Raw genomic sequence first — 21,356 nt, 5'->3', positions numbered from 1 at the left:
ACACCAATGTTCATAGCAGCATTGTTCACTATCACCAAAAGTTAGAATCAACCCAAATGCCCATCAACAGATGAGTGGATCAATAAAATGTGGTATATACACACAATGGAATACTACACGACTGTAAGAACAAATGCACTACAAACACACGTGATAACATGGATGAATCTTGAGAACCTTATGTTGAGTGAAGCAACCCAGGCATTGAAGGACAAATGCTACATGACCTCAATGATATGAAATAAACAAGCTGCCTCAGGGAGCTAGAGACTGAATGATAGGCTTACAGGAAATCGGGGGGTGGAGGAAGGATGTGAGCCGACGTCTGCAGGGGTGGAATTTATGATGAGCTGGCGGTAAGTAGGAACACAAAGAAGAGATAAAATGGGGGCAAGGGGTTGCCTTTGGGTGGGGATTTGAGGGTTTGAGGGGGCTGGGGATGAGCAGATGGGTAATATTGCCCAAAAAGTGGGGGGAGGGAGGGGTAGCATACGAACACAGGAGAGTGTTAAGTGTTGGTTGAGAGTAAAATGCTGAGAAAATCGTATCAAAATATAATTAAGAGGGTTACCTGTTTAGGATGCTCAGAAGGGATGGTCCGATGCGGGATGGGCTCCTGGGCAATATCTGAAATCTCATTTTGCTAGAATGGGTGATACCAATGGGTAGAGACCCAAGTAGTGAGAGTGGGGGTGGACCCACATCCTGGGGACGACTAATGCCATCAAGTAGAGGGAACTGTATCTCTCGAGAGAAAGGGTGGCTCCCAGGGCATTGGGGCAGCTGAGCAATTTAGGACCTGAACACTGTTGCAAGTATCTCTGGACATGGCTCCTCAGGAAACAGAGGTTGGCTGTCACTGTGGGCACCAAGGGGATGGGAAAACGGATGTTAAATGTGTGTAACCAAGGTAAATGAGGGATAAGAGAGGAGTTTCGTGAGAGTATACAAGAATGGATATAAAATATGTAATATTACATCATAAACATATAGGGGACGACAGAATGATAATGTAAACCATAATGTAAAACATAGGATAACTAAAAATATTAGAAAACTGCATGTCCTAAAGTATGCACCACAATGTAAGCACAGATGTCACCTGGTTTGAAAGCTATTGTCTCAGACTCTGTACATCACTTTAAGTAAATATGTTGTGAATAGGCTGTTAGAGTATAGCTGTGGAAGGGAAAAGGTTTTGTGGTGGATGTGTAGGAGTGCTGTATATTGCATACATGAATTGCTGTGGTCTAGGGCTCTTGTGAAGAGAAGTTCAATAATTAGGGGGGAAAAAAGGAAAAGAAAAAGATAGGATGTAGAATTTTTCCAAGTCAACACGTATTCTATATCTAACCTTTAAGCCCATCGCTATATCCCATTTTGCTAGTAAGAGATCCTGATATGATATTGGGTCTTCAATATTCAGGAAGTTCTGGATCCCAGAGTGGTCCAACAATGGCAGCGGAGGAATACTGGTATAGGTTACTATTGACAGGGGATATATGGCTGACAGGGAGCTATACAGGGCATATGTCCAGGGTGCATGGTAATGTTTGGATATACTCATAGTGGCAACAATTAAAAACTAAAGCTGGGGGGGTACTGGGTCCCTGGCCGGGGGTGCTGTGCCATGGTCCCTAGGGGAGCAGCGGCAGTCCCCCAAGTACAGCGGCAAGGACTGAGAAGGAATGAGGGTCCAACAGTGAGCCCCTGATACTAATGACTATGCTTGTGAGCCCATATGCCTGAAATAAGAACAAGGCCTAGAGTGGCACTGTGCCTGGGAATTTCCTCCTGACAGCCTTCATGTTACTCAAATGTGGCCAGTCTCGAAGCCTAACTCAACATCTAAATGCAGTGCCTTCCCCCCAGCATGGGACATTACACCTGGGGATGAGCCTCCCTGGCACCGAGCCTCCCTGGCACCGAGGGATCACTATCAACTAACAACTGATAATGCAACTGGAAAATGACCTTGAATTGAAGGTTCGATGCGGATCAGTAGAATATCCCTGTCTACATAGAATAATATGACTTTAAAATGCTGTTTGATCTAATGTAAGGGGGAAATAGAAAGGAGAAATGAGTTTATATGGCTATGAGTCCCTAAAAAAAAAGAGTCTGGAGGCTGTCAGAAGGATTGCCCTTATGCACAACTGAGCAGAGTCTAAGAGACAGATAAAGTAGATACAATCCCCAGGTATTGGTTCCTTTGAGGGCTAAAGGGACCCACGGGTTCTATGGTCATGGCAGATAGGGTTCACTGCCATGTCAGATGGCCCTTCTTTGGAGCTGGTGTTTCTGCGTGATGAAACTGGACCCAGAGGGGATCTCTTTTCATAAGGCTATCATGCTACTTTACTGGAATTGTAGTTGGTTTTGGGGTTTCAGATATATTTAGGGGATTGAATCTTTTTACTGAAAATATGATAACCAGGCCCTGAGCCTCAACAGACTCCAGCTCCTACAATCTGATTTATTGGACTCACCTCACTCAGTTAAGATGGAGTTGAAGAAGGACAACCACCACACCATGGAGCCTAGAGTGCCTAAAACTGAAAGCAGGAGGATTGCATCCAGTAACCATGTGGAAACTGAGCCTCCTCTTGACATAGAGGTGCAACGGACACAACCAATCCAAGGACCTCAGAGAAAAGGTGGCATTGGAGTGGGAAAAGTGGCCATGGTGGCTGATGGGTATGGGGAATGGCAGGAAGAGATGAGATGTGGAGGCACCTTTTGGACTTGGAGTTGCCCTGGCTGGTGCTTCAGGGGCAATCACCAGACATTGTTAATCCTCCCAGGGCTCACTGGATAGAATGGGGGAGAGTGTGGGCCATGATGTGGACCAATGACCATGAGGTGCAGAGATTACCAGAGATGTACTTACCAAATGCAATGGATGTGTCATGATGATGGGAGTGAGTGTTGCTGGGGGGGGGAGGGGTGTGGGGGGGAGGTGGGGTCGAATGGGACCTCATATTTTTTCAATGTAATATTTTTACAAAATCAATAAAAAAAAAAGAAAAAGAAAAGAAAAAGCATTTGACAAATTACAGCTCCCTTTCTTGATAAAAATAGTGCAAAAGATCAGAATACAAGGGAAATTTTTGGATATAATAAAGGGTATATATGAAAAACCCACAGCCAATATCATTTACAATGGTGAAATCCTAAAATCTTTCCCTCGAAGATTAGAAAAAAAATAGGATGCTAACTATCACCCCTTCTATTTAACATAATCTTTGAAGTACTATGTTCAAGAACTGAGGGAAAGACCAGACATAAAAGGCATCCAAATTGGAAAGGAAGAATTCACAATTTCATTATTTGCAAATGACATTATTCTATATATAGGAATCCCTGAGAACTATGCAAGAAAGCTTCCAGAACTCATAAATGTGTTTAGTAAAGCTGTAAGTTATAAGATCAATGGGCAAAACTCAGTAGCATTTCTGTACACCAATAATGAGAAAGCTCAGGAGGAAATCAATAAACAAATACAATAACAATAGTAAATTTAAAAAATCATATACCTTGGAATAAATGTAGCTAAAAATATAAGAAAAATTATACACAGAGAACTATACAACACTGTTCAAGGAAATCAAAGAAGACCTAAATATGCAGAAGAATATTCCCTGTTCATGGATAGGAAGTTCCTACCAAAACTGATCAGCACCTTCAATGCAATCCCAATAAAAATCAACACAGCATTCTTTAATGAACTAGAAAAATTAGCTATGAAATTTATTTGGAAAGGAAAGAGACCCCAAATGGGAAAAGACATATTGGAAAAGAAAAATGAAATTGGAGGAATCACACTACCTGACTTCAAAACATACTACAAAGCTACAGTTGTGAAACAGCATGGTATTGGCAAAAGTATAGACACACTGACCAGTGCAACCAAATTGAAAGTTCTGATATAGATCCTCATATATACACTCATATAATATTTAATAAGACCACCAAAATCTCTTAAGTGGGAGAGAATGGCCTCTTCAAAAAATGGTGCCTGGAGTACTGTATATTAATATGTAAATGAATGATAGAGAATTGCCAACTCACACCTTATACAAAATTGAACTCAAGATGGATCAAAGACCTAAATATAAGAGCCAAGACCATAAAGACCTTGGAAAGGAATGAAGGGAACCATCTAACAAGACACTGCAATTGGAAATAACTTCATGAATTAAACACCCAAAGCCCAAGCAGCAAAAGAACAAAGAGATAAATGGGACTTCCTCAAAATTAAATCCTTCTGCACCTCAAAGGAGTTTGTCAAGAAATTGAAAAGAGAGCCTACACAATGGGAGAAAATATTTGGTAACCATATACCTGATAGGAGACTTATAACCTGCATATACAAAGAACTCATATAAAAAGACAAATAACCCATTTAAAAAATTGGAAAAATATTTAAACAGACATTTCTCCAAGGAAGAAATATAAATGGCCAAAGAGCGCATGAAAAAATGCTCCAAATCTCTAGCTATTAGGGAAATGCAAAGCAAAACTAAATGAGATAACATCAAACTCCCATAGGATTGGTAGCTAGGAAAGAAAAACAGAAGACTACAAATGCTGGAGAGGATGTGGAGGAATGGGAACACTCATCCACTGCTTGTGGAAATGCAGAAGGATACAGCCATTCTGGAGGACAGTTTGACATTTTCTTAAAAAAATAGCTGTAGATTTGGGATATGACCCAACAATTCCACTGCTGGGTATATACCTAGTAGAACTGAAAACAAGAACACAAACTGATGTATGCACACCAATGTTCATAGCAGCATTGTTCACTATTGCCAAAAATTGTAACCAACACAAATGCTCATCAACAGATGAATGGATAAATAAAATGTGGTATATACATGAAATGGAATACTACTCAGCTTTAAGAATTAAAATGTGGGCTATGATGTGGACCATTGACCATGAGGAGCAGCGGTGCTCAGAGATGTATTCATTAAATGCAGTGAATGTCTCATGATGATGGAGGAGGTTGTTGTTATGGGGGAGGAGTGGGGTGAGTGGGGTAGGAGGTGTATGGGGACCTCATGTTTTTTTAATGTAACATTAAAAAAATAAATAAAGACAGAAAAATAAAATAAATAATATAAATAAAAGAATGAATACACTACAAACATATGTGATAACATGGATGAATCTTGAGAACCTTATGTTGAGTGAAGCAACCCAGGCATTGAAGGACAAATACTACATGACCTCTCTGATATGAAATAAGTAAACCAAGCTGCCTCAGAGAGCTAGAGACCAGATGATAGGCTAAAAAGAATTTTGGGGGTAGAGGAAGGTTGCGAGCTGACACCTACCAGGTGAAATCAATGATAAGCTGGAGGTAAGTATTTGCACAGGGAAGGGATAAAATGGGGGCATAGGGTTACCTTTGGGTGGGGTTTTGTGGGCTTGAAGGGGGCTAGGGATGGAAGGATGGATAATATGACCCAAGAAATTGTGGAGAGAGTGGTGGAACATATGAACACACAAGATTGTTAGGTATGTGTTTCAGAGTATAATGTTGAGAAATCTTTTTAAAAATATAATAAGGAAGGTTACCTGTTTAAGATGCTTAAAGGAGAGAATTTGACACAGAACAGCCTTCTGGGGAATGGGTAAGTGCTCATTTTATCATAGTGGGTTATATCATTGGATGGAGACCCATACAATGAGAATGAAGTTATACTCACATCCTGGGGAAGACTGATGCTCTCAAATAGAAGAAATTTTATCTCTTGAGAGAAATGGTAGCTCCCAATGCGTTAGGGCAGTCGAGCATGTCAAACCCTCAACATTGTTGCAAGTATCTCTGAACATGGCCATTCAAGCAATGAAGATTGATTGTCACTTTGGACCTTGAGGGGAGGGGGAAAGAGGCATTGAATAGATGGAATCAGTGTAACTGTGGGACAATGGAAGTGCTTCACAAGATTATGCAAGGATGGATATAGGACATGTTAATTTACACCAGAAGTGTAGAGGGGCCTATAGACTAAAATGTAAATCATAATGTAAAACATAATATAACTAAAAATTTAGAAAATTGTATAATCTAAAATATAAACCATAATGTAAACCCAAGTGTCACCTTGTTTGAAAGCTATTGTCTCAATATCTGTATATCAGTTGCAGTAAATATAGTACGAACATGTAAAAAGATTATTGCTGGGGAAGGGATAAAGTGTCTGATGTTGGATATGTGGGAATACCGTATATTGTATACATGAGTTACTGCGATCTAAAACTTTTGTAAAGAGAAGCTTAATAATTAGAAAAGAAAAAGAAAAAAAAGGACATAGACTGAGGAAGAGATGTATGAAGTTGTCTTGCTAATGTGCATACAGGGCAATACTTATTGCAGTGATGGAAGGGAAAATGTCAAAAAGAAAGCTTTCTCATTTTTAAAGTATTTTGATACCCCAATTGAGTTCTACTTTAAGTTTTCTAAATTGGTTTCTATTCTATATCTAAACCTTAAACCCATCACTATATCCCATTTTACTATTAATGGAACCTACCAATATATTAGGCTGCATTTTTTAAGAAGTTTTGGACCACAGAGAGGTTCAATGATGGCACAGGAGGAATACTGGTGTGCAATGTTATTGATAAGGGGCACATGTTGGGAGGAAGTTTTCCAGGGCATATACCCAGGGTACATAAAAATGTTTGGATATTTTCATAGTGGTTACAATTAAAAATAACAACTGAGGGAGTTCAGAGTTCCTAGCCGAGGGAGCTCTATCACATTCCCTAATGGAACAGCAAAAATCCCCAAAGTGCAATGGCAAAGACCAAAAAAGGATGACCCAACAATGAGCTCTTGATACTAATGACTATGCTTGTGAGCCTGTGCACCTGAAATAAAAACTAGGCCTAGATCTGCAGCATGCCTAAGAGTTACCTCATGAGAGTCTCCATTTTGCTCAAATGTGGCCAGACTTGAAGCCAAACTCAGCATGTAAATGCATTGCCTTCCCCCCAGCATGGGACATGACTCCTGGGGATGAGCCTCCCTGGCACCGAGGGATTACTTCCAAGTACCAGCTGATGATGTAACTAGAAAATGACCTTGAATAAAAGGGTCAACTCAGACAAGCAGAATATCTCAGGCTATGTGTAGTATGAGGAGGTAAAAATGCTTTTTGACCTTGAATAAAAGGGAGAGATAGAAAGGACAAATGAGTTTATATGGCTATGAGTCTCCAAGAAAAGCCAGCTGGTCATCAGAGTGGTTGCCCTTATCTGCACCTCAGCAGAGTCCCAGAGACAGCTAAAGTAGATACAACCTTAGGAATTGGTTCTTCTGAGGGCTACAGAGACCCACAGGTTCTATAGTCATGGTTGATGGAGTTCAGTGCCATGTCACTTGGCCCTACTTTGGAGTTTATGTTCCTGAGTGTGATGGAGTTGGGCTCAGATGTGATCTTTGTTCACAAGCCTCTCCTGTTACTTTTACCGGACTTGTGGCTGGTGCTGGGTTTTAGTGTATACTCAGGGGACCTGAATCTATGGACTGTCCATTTGATAGTCAGGCCCTGAGCCTCAACAGACTTACAACTCCTACCTTCTGGTTTATTGGGCTAATCCCAGCCAGCTAACAGGGAGGTGAAGAAGGTCAGGAACCACACCAGGGAGCCAAGAGTGCCTACAACTGCAAGTAGGAGAACTGCATCCATCATCCAAGTGAAATCTAAACACCCTCTCAACAGAGAGGTGGAGTGGACATAACCATTCCAGAGTCCACAGGATGGAGGAATAGAATATGGATTAGAGTGGACTTACTGATATTCTACTATGGAACTATTGTGATTAGTAATGGAAGAAATTGTAGCATTGATGTGGAGAAAGTGACCATGGTAGCTGCTGAGGGTAGGGAGAAAGAAGAAGAGATATGATGTGGGGCATTTTCAGGACTTGGAGTTATCCTGGGTGGTATTGCCGGGACAGACACTGGCATACAATATCTGCCATGGCCCACTGGGTAGACTGGGAGAGAGTGTAAACTACAATGGAAACCATTATCCATGTGTTGCAGCAGTGCTCCAAAATGTATTCACCAAATGCAATGAATGTGCCACGATGATGAAAGAGGTTGTTAATGTGGGGGGTGTGGGATGAGGGGGATGGGGATATATTGGGACCTCTTATATTTTGTGAATGTAACATTTAAAAAATAAAGAGAGAAAAAAAGATACTGCTGAGGTGTGCATAAATGTATCTCTGGAATGACCTCCGAACTCACTTTGAAACTTCTTAGCCATAAAAACTCATTTGTGTTTAATATTTCCCCCCTTCGTCAGAGTTATTTTTTTTTGGATGCACTGGTAGTTGGCACTTGGTTATAATCCCTCAGTGCCAAAGAGGCTCATCCCTGGGAGTCATGCCCCATGCCAGGAGGGAGGTAGTGTGTTTAGATGTTGAGTTTGGCTTAGAGAGGCCACATTTGAACAGCAAGGAAGCTTTCAGTAGGTAACTGTTAGGCAATATATAATACTAGGCTTCATTTCAATATCACAAATAAAGGTTCAAAAGTACAGTTATCAATATCAAAGATCTGTTATAATGGTCTGTCTTCCTTCACTAGGCACTGTGCTTGTTCTGGAGGTAGTCTTGCCATTGTATTAGAGAATGTAACAAGACTCCAGGGAATGGGAATTCAGTAATCTTTTGGTTATTGTGTGGGGTTTCCACCACTGATACATCGCCCCATGAATGGTTGAAAATATTCATATGACTTAGAGGTATGCCCCAGGTGCACCTCTTGCCACACATTCCCCACCACAGACACCCCATACCAGCTCCTCCCCTGCCATCTTTGTGACCTTTCTGTGAACCAAGACCTCTCCAAATACAAAGCCAAAAAATGACCAAATAAAATTAATAAGAAATTTAAATAATAATAGTTTTTAAATAACAAATAAGTTACAAAAATTTTTCAAAATAATATAAAAAAAACTTTAAACACTGTGTCTCTCATCACTGAAAGATCTGTTGTTTTATATGCATGGTGACAGTTTCTTCTATATATTCCCCCAGTGTCTTGTATTTTTAAATTTTATCTTCAAAGAAGTTTTAGGTTACAAAAAAGTCACATAGAAAATACAGGGGATTCCCATATACCCAAAACCCTCCCCCTTTTCCAATCTCTTCTGTTATTAATACCTCACATAGAGATGATATATTTGTTACAAATGGATGTAAATATATTGAAACATTGCTACTAACCATGGTTAATGGTTTACTTTATGGTTTACATTTTGCACCGTACACTTTTATAGATTTTAATGAAATTTAAAATGGCCTGTATCCATTATTGCAAGATCATGCAGAATAATTCTAATGACCTAAAAATGCCCTTTCTTTCATCTATTCTATTCTTCCCTCCCCCTCCCCTTAGAACCTATGCCAACCACTAAGTTTATTAGAGAAAAATTATACATTATTTGTCCTTCTGTCTGACTTGCTTCACGCAACAAAATGTCCTCCAAGTTCATGCAGGTTGTCATATGCTTCATCACTGTGTTTCTTCTTACAGTTAAACAATATTTCATTTTATGTATATACCACAATTTGTTTTTCTAATATTTAGTTGATGGACACCTTGATTGTTTCCTTCTCTTGGCAATTTTGAATAATGCCACTTTAACCATTGTTATACAGATGTGTCTTCATGCCCTTGCTCTCAGTTCCTATGGATAAATATTCAGTAATGGTATTCCCAGGTGACAAGGCAGATCTACATTTAACTTCCTCATGAACCACCAGATTTCCACATTGGTTTTACCATTCTACATTCCAAAGAACACTGAAAAAGTGTTCTTATTCCAAGAAATCCTCTCCAAAACTTATAGTTTTCTCTTTGTTTACTAATGGCCATTCTAAGTGTGAAATGATATCTCATTATAGTTTTGATTTGCATTTCCCTACAAGCTACTTATGTTGAAAATCTTTTTACATGTGTTTTTACCATTTATATCCCCTCTTTGCTAAAATGTGTATTCAAGTTCTTTACACATTTTTTATTCATTTAATATTGTCACAAAAATATTACATATCATTAAGTATCTTCTACAATTCTGGTTTTATTGTAAAATTCTCCTTATCTAGGCATATGATAACTTATTAAATAAAGCTTCTATTGCTGATCATATAGGAAGTTTCTACTAAGCCCATTAAAAATATTGCAGTAATGCAGATCTTGCAAGTACAACTTTGGTACAAATATCTGATTTTTTTTTACACATTTAATTTTCAGTTTTTAATTTATATTAATATTTCACATTTTAAGGAATTAATAATTCACAAAACACCAGTTAATAACTAAAAGAGTTCCCAAATGAGCATCAATAAGAAAGATGGGGTTAAAAGAGGAGAATGCAAGATATTCAAAATTAGGGAAAATGCCATATTTGAACTTATGGACTAGTTTTCCATCTAAGTTGTAGTAACATATTGAAAAGATTTCAGTTAAAATGTTATTTATCCTCAACCAAAAAATAAAAAGAAAAAATGTAGAATAACCTTTTGAGGATAATGTGGGTAGTTCTGCTGCTTTCCAGTATTTATGAGGAGCTCTGACAGGCAACGTGTGAGGTTGAGATTCTAACTATTGAATCATTAAATACATTAGCTGATCTTTTTACCTCCAAAGAACAGGCATAGCATGAAAGCGAGAATTTATCTCAAAATATGGATAAAGACACTAATCAATTATAACTTGCACCTTTCTTCAGACAATATTGTATAGCTGATTGATTTATAATGAATGTCAGAATCAATGCTTTAGTACTGGATGACTGCATGGGTCAAAATTTTCTCTTGGAATAAAGGCTAACTGGCTTTCATATTACTGTAACAGAAAAGATTTCATGGGAACTTATAAAATACCTTTAAAAGTCTTACAGAAATTTCCTAAGTGAACTTTTACAAAACATTTAGTCACTCTACATTCAAATGTAGAATTTGGCAGAAGACCTAGTTGTATGCCAATTTCATCTTCAACACAGTTAACAGATCATGGGAGGGCAAGATGGTGGCTGTGTGAGCTTGCCTGGTAGTGTCTCTGCAGGGGGCGGCTGGGCAGCATTGAAGGCTCTTTAGGACCGCGCTGTTTCGGGGATTTTTGCTGGTTGGAAGGTGTCTGGACGTCAATTCAGTGGGAAGGTAACAGAGAGGATACGTCTATAATATATAAACGGAGATCCCAGCTGGGCGCGGGAAGTTCCCTCCTTGGGTGGGCGGAGCCGCGGTAGTGGGCGCTCTTGCAGCTCCGGAGCCGCGGCGGCCAGGGTTTTTGTTTTTTTTTTCCTTTTTCTGGAGGCTTTGCGGTGCTGAGAAATTCGCGGATACTGTGCTGGCTGGTGGGGGATTGTTGGGACAAGACTCCTTGGCGGATTGATTTGGGGAGACAGACGGTGTTTTCTTGTGAAGCGGGGGATGTTTTAGTCGCCGGACAGGGGGGGAAGCGCTTCCGCCTGGAGCCCCATCCCCACAGGTCCGGCTGCCGATCTGCAACGGAATTGGATTTTGAGCAATAAGGGGACACAATTGGGAGACTGTTGTAGGGTGCAGTGAGGGAGGAGGACACGTCTGGAAGCTGATTGGGGAATATTTTGCGAAGTTTGGGATTTCGGATCTTAGAGTCTGTTTTCCGCGTTTCCAGCTGAAGCCCACCCCACCCAGTGGGGCTTGGGATCTGGGTCATTGAACTGGCCGTGGTGTAGAGGCGCCCTCAAGTGGCCGTTGCGTGGGAGCACAGGGAGCGAGCTGTCCAAAGGCTGATACCCTGAGGAGTAGGTGAATTTCAGGGATTAGACATTCAATTTAGAATTCGCGGATCTGGCTTCCCCCACGGGGCTGGCACCCAGCTACGGGGATCCCTGAGGGCTGTGTTGCACTGCGGGGCTCCTAAGCTTTCCGTGGACCAGATTTGAGGTTCCCAGGTCTGGGTCCCCTGGACTCTGGCGGTCCACACCCCAGACTCACACCTCTTGAGTCTTCAGTGTCTCAGACTTTCCACCCCTGAATCCATCACACTCTGGGGTCTACCTGGGATCCTTGAGTGCTTTGGACCTTAACGTTTGTGTTTTATCTATATTGGTTCATATTGTTTTGTTTTTATTTTCACTTTATCTTATTTTTTACTCTTTCTGACGCCCTGATTGCTAATATTGCATTATCCCCTAGTCTTTTCTCCTAGCGTGTCCCCCAAAGTCCTTTTTTTTTTTATATACAGTTATTTAGGGGTTTTTTTGGTTGTTGTTTTAGATAGTGTTGCAAATGTGACACGTGTATACCTGTATCACTCTTCTCCCTATCTGTTCCCCACCGTTTGCTTATCCTCTTTTTCTTTCTTCCTTTCTTCTTGTCTTTCTTTTTTTCTTTATTATAATTAGTTTTTTTTTTCGGTTTTCTCTTTCCCTCTTGTCCCTCATTTTCCACTTACTTTATTTTAATTCAAGTACACAATAGGTGCTACAGGGAACACCTCACATTTGCTGGGTTTTCCCATCCTCCACTGCCTCATTTCTGTGTGAACTGATTTAGGTTACCTACACTATCCCCCTTCCCCTGCATCTTGATATCCACTATCATCTACTGTCTCTACTATATTCCAACCCCCACCTCCCATTCTTTGATCCACAAAGTGTCTAACTCTTAATTTCTAATACCTTTGCTCTGTTTTCTGTCTGTTATCCACTCTTGAAACTATTACCTTTCTTTTCTTTTTCCCTCTCTCATGAAAACAATAGCTTTGTAGTTCATACCATATTCCGCCCATATTCAGTCATCTACTTCATAAAAGGTACTCTACCTACAGCTATAACTCTGTACAATCTACATGAATCTAACCTCCATCCTCCCAGATCTCATATTCTTGCTTTGTTAACATACATTACTAATACTACTTTACACTTTTCCCTTGCTGACACAATTGCCTTTCCCCAACACTAATACTTTCTTCTAAAGTGAACTTAACCAACAACAAGTAACTTGAATAAGAAGAAAAAAGTGACCAAGAGAAGATATAACACCTATGCAAAAATAACAACTAATTAACCTCCAAAAGCAGACAAAGAAGCTAAGGAACTGATTAAATTCGTCAAAATAAAGAGATGACCAGAAAGCAACAAAAATCTACAAACCAAACCAATAATCAGGAAAACATGACTGAATCCAATCAACAAACCAATAATCATGAAGGGGAGCAAAACTTGGCACAAGCAATGAAAGATCTCAGAACATTTATCACCGACAAATTTGATGCAGTAATGAAAGAGGTTAACAAGATGAAGACATCACTTGGAGGGGAAATTGCAGACATACGCAAAAACATAACAGATATGATGGGAATGAACACCACAGTTCAAGAAATCAAAAATACACTTGCAGCAAATATCAGCAGACTAGAAGAGACAGAGCAGAGAATTAGTGATGTGGAAGACAGTACATCAGAAATCAAACAGATAGTAGAAGGGGTCAATAAGAAGATAGAAAAAATCCAATTAGGACTTAGGGACCTGAATGACAATGCAAAACGCTCAAACATACGTATTATAGGCATTCCAGAAGGTGAAGAGAAGGGAAAGGGGTCAGAAGGAGTGTTGCAGGAAATAATGGCTGAAAACTTCCCAAATCTACTGAAAGAGACAGATGTACATATCCAAGAAGCACAGCGCACTCCACAAGTCATAAACCCCAACAGGCCCACCCCAAGACATATACTTATCAAATTGTCCAAAGCTCAAGACAAAGAGAAAATCCTAAAAGCAGCAAGAGAAAAGAAAACCATCACATACAAGGGAAGCTCAATTAGATTAAGTGCTGATTTCTCTTCTGAAACCATGGAGGCAAGAAGACAGTGGTATGATATAGTCAAGGTACTAAAGGAAAAAAACTTCCAACCAAGAATACTCTATCCAGCTAAACTAGCATTCAAACATGAAGGAGAGTTCAAAATATTCACAGACAAACAGAAACTGAAAGAGTATACCAACAAGAAACCTCCCCTTCAAGAAATTCTAAAGGGAGTTCTGCAGGAAGAAAGGAAAAAACAGGAAAGGCAAAGTTGGAGGAGAGTATAAGACCAACAACAACAACAAAAAAGACAAAAAAATATATACAAACAAAATATGACAAACACAAATCCAATCAAAATATGGCTAACACAAATAATTCCTTGATAGTAATAACACTGAATGTCAACGGATTAAACTCACCTATCAAAAGATTCAGACTGGGACATTGGATAAGGAAATATGACCCATCCATATGCTGTCTACAAGAGACACATCTTAGACCCAGAGACGCATGGAGATTGAAAGTGAATGGCTGGAAAACAATCATACAAGCTAATAATAACCAAAAAAAGGCAGGAGTAGCTATATTAATATCAGACAAAATAGACTTTAAATGTGAAACAATTGTGAGAGACAAAGAAGGATACTACATTTTAGTGAAAGGGAAAATCTGTCAAGAAGATCGAACAATCATAAATATCTATGCCCCTAACAAGGGTGCCTCTAAATACATCAGGCAAACGCTGGAAAAATTAAGTGAAAGAATAGATACATCTACACTTATAGTGGGGGATTTTAATACACCACTATCAACTCTGGACAGAACATCTCAAAAGGGAATCACCAAAGAAACAAAACATCTGAATAGTATATTAGAGGAGCTCGATCTAATAGACATATATAGATCGCTACACCCAAACACAGCAGGATATACATTTTTCTCAAGCGCACATGGATCATTCTCCAAGATAGATCATATGCTAGGCCACAAAGAAAGGCTGAACGAATTCAGAAAGATTGAAATCATACAAAACATTATCTCTGACCACAGTGGAGTCAAGCTGGAGATTTGCAAGGGACAGAAGCCCAGATTTCACACCACGATTTGGAAATTAAACAGCACACTCTTAGAAAAACAATGGGTCAAAGAGGAAATCTCAAAAGAAATCAATGACTACCTTGAAACAAATGATAATGATAACACAACATACCAAAATTTATGGGATGCAGCAAAAGCAGTACTGAGAGGGAAGTTTATAGCCATAAATTCATATATCAAAAAAGAAGAAAGAGCAAAAATCGAAGAACTAACTGCACATTTGAAGGAATTAGAAAACCAACAACAAAGTAACCCAACAGGAAGAAGAAGGAAGGAAATAACAAAGATAAGAGCAGAACTAAATGAAATAGAAAATAAGAAAGCACTTTAACAGATAAACAAGACCAAGAGCTGGTTTTTTGAGAAGATTAACAAAATTGACAAACCTTTAGCGACACTAACAAAGAAAAAAAGAGAGAAGATGCAAATACACAAAATAAGAAATGAGAAAGGCGATATCACCACTGACCCCACAGAAATAAAGACTATCATAAGAGGATATTTTGAAAAATTATATTCCAACAAAAATGACAATCTAGAGGAAATGGACAAATTCCTAGAAACACATAATCAGCCCATATTGACAAAAGAAGAAATTGATGATCTTAACAAACCAATCACAAGCAGAGAGATAGAATCAGTTATTAAAAATCTCCCAACTAAGAAGAGCCCAGGGCCAGATGGCTTCACAGGTGAATTCTACAAAACATTCCGGAAAGAACTGACACCAATCCTGCTGAAACTATTCCAAAAAATCGAAACAGAAAGAACATTACCCAACTCCTTCTATGATGCCAACATTACCCTAGTACCAAAGCCAAACAAAGACATCACAAAAGGAAAATTACAGACCAATTTCTCTAATGAACCTAGACGCAAAAATATTTAACAAAATATTTGCTAATCGTATTCAACAACACATTAAATGTATTATACACCACGACCAAGTGGGATTCATCCCAGGTATGCAAGGATGGTTCAACATAAGAAAATCAATCAACGTAATATACCATATAAACAGATTGAAGGAAAAAAATCACATGATTATATCTATTGATGCTGAAAAAGCATTTGACAAAATACAGCACCCTTTCTTGATAAAAACACTCCAAAAGATTGGAATACAAGGAAATTTTTTGAACATGATAAAGAGTATATCTGAAAAACCTAAAGCCAATATTGTTTACAATGGAGAAATCCTAGACTCCTTCCCTCTAAACTCAGGAACAAGACAAGGATGCCCACTGTCTCCATTCCTATTTAACATTGTCTTAGAAGTACTTGCTCGAGCACTGAGGCAAGAACCAGACATAAAAGGCATTCAAATTGGAAAGGAAGAAGTCAAAATTTCATTATTTGCAGATGACATGATCCTATACATAGAAAACACTGAGAGACCTACAACGAAGATTCTAGAACTCATAAATGAGTTTAGTAAAGTCGCAGGTTATAAGATCAATGCGCAAAAATCAGTAGCATTTCTGTACACCAATAATGAGCAAGATCAGGAGGAAATCAAGAAACAAATACCATTCACAATAGTGAACAAAAAAATCAAATACTTAGGAATAAATTTAACTAAAGAGGTAAAGAACTTATACACCGAGAACTATACAAGATTGTTCAAGGAAATCAAAGAAGACCTGAATAAATGGAAGACTATTCCTTGTTCATGGATAGGAAGACTGAACATTATTAAGATGTCTATCCTGCCAAAACTGATCTACACATTCAATGCAATCCCAATAAAAATCAACGCAGCCTTCTTTAAGGAACTAGAAAAACTAACTATGAAATTTATTTGGAAAGGAAAGAGACCCCGAATAGCCAAAGACATACTGAAAAAGAAAAATGAAATTGGAGGAATCACACTACCTGACTTCAAAACATACTACAAAGCTACGGTGGTGAAAACAGCATGGTATTGAGATAAGGAGAGACACATAGACCAATGGAATCGAATTGAAAGCTCTGATATAGAACCTCACATATACAGCCACATAATATTTGATAAAGCCACCAAACCCTCTCAACTGGGAGAGAGTGGCCTATTCAACAAATGGTGTCTGGAGAACTGGATAGCCATATGTAGAAGAATGAAAGAGGATTACCATCTCACACCTTATACAAAGATCAACTCAAGATGGATCAAAGACCTAAATATAAGAGCCAAGACCATAAAAACCTTAAAAAGCAGTGTAGGGAAACATCTACAGGACCTTGTAATAGGAAATGGATTTATGAATATCTCACCAAAAGCACGAGCAGCAAAAGAACTAATAGATAAATGGGACTTCCTCAAAATTAAAGCCTTCTGCACCTCAAAGGAGTTTGTCAAGAAAGTAAAAAGGGAGCCCACACAGTGGGAGAAAATATTTGGCAATCATATATCTGATAAGAAACTTATAACTTGCATATATAAAGAACTTCTATATCTTGAAAATAAAAAGATAAACAACCCATTTAAAAAATGGGAAAAAGACTTAAACAGACACTTCTCCAAAGAAGAAATACAAATGGCAAAAAAGCACATGAAAAAAATGTTCCAAATCTCTAGCTATCAGGGAAATGCAAATCAAAACTACAATGAGATACTATCTTACACCCATAAGATTGGCAGCTATGAAAAAAACAGAAGAATACAAGTGCTGGAGAGGATGTGAAGGAAGGGGAACACTCATCCACTGCTGGTGGGAATGCAGAACGATCCAACCATTCTGGAGGACAGTATGGCGGTTTCTCAACCTATAATCCAGCAAAAATTTTTACAACATGAAACTTAAGTATAAACATGACAATTGTCTCAAGCCTATTATACTGTAACTTAAACAGATTTAAGGCATGCCACATGGTACTTTAAGTAATATACTGCTGATGGTAGAAATGTTATTACAGACAGATAATTTTCAAAATTTAAGAAATGAACTCTTTCTACATCTGTTTTAGTTCTTGCCCAAAATAGGTACTTACAGAAGTGCTGCCCCCTGTAAGTGGAACTGTTGATGCTTCTGCTGCTACTGAAGCTGTCTCTAACTGACAGTACCGCACCTCCCCACTGCAATGCTCGTTTGTTAACTGACTATAGTTAACGCATGCTGGGAATGATGTGACCTTCTTCACAGATGTGTCGAGCAGACCCAGCCCCCAAGCCAGGACTGGCCTCTGGCCAAATGTGGGTCAAGAGGCACTTCCACTGCCCACTCACAGGCAGAAGAGGGACCTTTGTTCTTTCAGATAAATAAATAATTGACTTAATTTCCATGCTAACAGCCATTTAACATTACTTCATGTCTTGCAATACTGTGTGTGTGTGTGTGGGGGGGAGTTATTCATTTAAAGGCAAATTCTCATGATTCAGTCGTCCTTCTATGTCTCTTCTAGTCAGCTTCTCATTGCAAATTTTGTCCAAAAGATATGTCATTTTATAGAAGGAGCAAATATTCAGAGTGAGAGAACTTTGCAAATGGTACCTGACGAATTACACTATGACTCTGTCAAACCAGTAATTTATCAGGGTGTTGGGGGGGAAAGAACAAATAAATGAAAGAAACTGGTCATTAGGGTTATTGTTATTACAATACTTCAAGGCAGTCTTTGAATCATTTGAACAGACAGAAGAATTTGTTGCTGAAAACATAGCTATACATTATGCTCATCCAACTGTAGATTAGTGCATTAAAAAAAAGTTAAGAAAAAATCTTTTACATTTCCAGTTCAGCTGCACTTGATTCAAGTGTCTCTCACAGAGTTTTGTGTTGTTGTAAATTCAACATGCTGCTCCTTAGCAGCCAACGGTACCAGGAGAAATGTTCGTGCCCACAGAATAAGTAGAGCAGTCTCTCTGCAGAACAGTTATCTCACGCCGATCCGGGAGGTCATCCACTCCAGACCTTGGCATAACTCCTCTCCCGTGAAGGCGTAGCAGTACTGAATGTGTCGTGGGTGGTCCTTGATGGAGCTGAGCGTGAGGTGCTTGGAGATCTCAGGCGCTGTCATGCACCCTTTCATATCCTGTTGTTTGCAAAGGTGAGGACCGCAACCTTCAGCAAGTCCTCGTGAGCCAACATTCTGTACAATTCTTTTATAATAGCTAGTCGCTTCCTGTCAATACTGTCAACAACAAGAATGATGAACTCCGTGTTCTAGTAGTAGGTGTTCCACGACGACTGCAGGAACTCCTGGCCTCCAATGTCTCACGTGAGGAAATGCGTGTTCTTCACCACGATCTCTTCAGTGTTGCTTCCTATGGATGGAGAAGTATGAACCACTTCTCTCATCAAGAACTGATTGAGAACGGTGGTTTTCCCTGCACTATCCAGACCCACGACGATCACTTTGCACTCTAGGCGGCATCCCCCTGAGCAAAATCCTGGAGAAGCTACTAGACACTGCCCGGGGGTACCAGAGTGTTACAAAAACCCTCCACATCCTCATTCGATTAGCCGCTGATGATGCAACACATCTCTTATCAGAGCTCTGTCCCTCCGCACGACCTCTAACAAGGTCAGAGATCTGAACAAGTATCAAGCCACATCATGCCACAGGCCTTGCTTGCTACTGCATCAGATTGGTCCAGAAGAGGCTCCACATCTTCGCAAAGAGGAGACCCATCACAAGCCGCGCGGGCCGACGAGCCCCTGCAGCAGGTGCACTGGAGACGGAGGCATGGTCTAGAGCCCACCAGCCCACCAGTCAGGCCAAACACGGCGCGGGCCCCAAGGGCCCTTTTTTCGAGCACGTTGAGCTCAGCGCAGTTCGGTAGCTACCACTCAGCCGGCCCACCTTATCTGATTATTTTATTAGAGAAAATCCCTACTAATAGAATTGCTTTTACCAGGAATTTTAAGGACTTAGACAAATTTTAGTATTTCACTGTATCTTAATTTAAATATATTTGATTAATACTGAAGTTGGAATTTTTAAACATTTCCATTTTTATTTTAAACAAATCAAAATTGTTGGTATATATTAATAAAGCATAAATCCATCCAAAGTGTACAATCGATGGTACTTGGTAAAATCACATAGCTGTACATTCATTACTTCCATCATTATTAAAAAATTTTCATTATTCCTATAATAACAAACAAAAAACAAACAAATGAACAAACAAAATCTCATCACCTCTCAATCTCTCTACACTTCCTCTGTTATACATTGCTACAATTCTGTTTCCATCTCTCTAGTTTGTGTTTTTATTTTGTATAGTCTTATATATGCAATAGTACACATATTCATATTTCACATGAAGTTTCACTATGTTATATAGTCCCATGTTAAATTTTTAAGCTTTTCTTCTACTAATATACATGTCTTTAGACTGTCCCTTTCAACAACTAGCACTGCTAGTTACATAATATGATTCATTTCACATTTTTAAGTATGTCATTTGACTTTTATTGTTAAATTGTAGAATCTCTTTAGGAATCTTAGATATTAAACCCTTTTTTGGATATGTGATTTCCAAATACTTTCGCCCATTGAGTAAGCTGCCTTTTTAAATCAGTGGGCTTAACTCAGGTTGAGTCTCTGCCCCTAAATGGACGCTCAGACAGACATAAAGGAAGAGAGAGCTCTGTTATTTTTTATCATGCCATGTGACAGAAAGCAGAATGTTCGAACAGCAAGGCCTCAAGGATAGATAAGACATTTTGCTTGATAATTTACAGCTGAGATAGGGAAGAAAGTCAAAAAACCAAGACTGATATAGGAGGTCCAGAAAGAAACAGCCCCTATGCTAGGAGAGAGAGGACTACAGGATCACTTAAGCATGACACCTCAAGAAGCTGGGTCCAGAGTCTCCAGACGAAGCCCAGGGGAAAGGCAGAGACTAGCCATAGATCGGCAACTATGTTGCTTCAACATATGGCAGGTGACTTTGTTGAGAAAGCAACCTTGAGTTGTACTATTTACAGTCTTGTAATTGTAAGCCTTTACCCCAAATGAATACCCTTTGTAAAAGTCAGCAGATTTCTGGTACTTTGCATAAGCAGACCTTTGACAGACTAATACACTATTGCAAATTGAATAGTTTCCCTGATCTCCTCCTTAGATTGTTCATAACTAGAGTATTAAAAGACTTGGCCCAGTGGATAGGACATCCGTCTACCACATGGGAGGTCCGCGGTTCAAACCCTGGGCCTCCTTGACCTGTGTGGAGCTGCCCCATGCACAGTGCTGATGCGCACAAGGAGTGTCCTCCCACGCAGGAGTGTGCCTGTGCACACGAGCCCCATGCGCAAGGGGTGCGTCCCATAAGGAGAGCCGCCCAGGAACACATAAAACAGGGTGAAAGAAAGTGCAGCCTGTCCAGGAATGGTGCCACACACATGGAGAGCTGACACAACAAGATGATGCAATAAAAAGAAACACAGATTCCTGTGCCACTGACAACAACAGAAGCGGACAAAGAAGATGCAGCAAATGGA

At 39.5% G+C, this 21,356-nt stretch overlaps 1 pseudogene; it reads right to left on the bottom strand.

The window, feature by feature from the left end:
* Nucleotides 1-18,780: 18,780 nt before the first annotated feature.
* Nucleotides 18,781-19,539, bottom strand: LOC101439500 (ADP-ribosylation factor-like protein 5B; annotated as a pseudogene).
* Between the last annotated feature and the right edge of the window lie 1,817 nt (nucleotides 19,540-21,356).

The sequence above is a fragment of the Dasypus novemcinctus genome, chromosome X (genome assembly GCF_030445035.2).
Source record: "Dasypus novemcinctus isolate mDasNov1 chromosome X, mDasNov1.1.hap2, whole genome shotgun sequence".
Lineage (NCBI taxonomy): Eukaryota > Metazoa > Chordata > Mammalia > Cingulata > Dasypodidae > Dasypus > Dasypus novemcinctus.
Note: the sequence above shows the minus strand (reverse complement) of the source record. Positions and strands in the feature narration are given on the sequence as shown.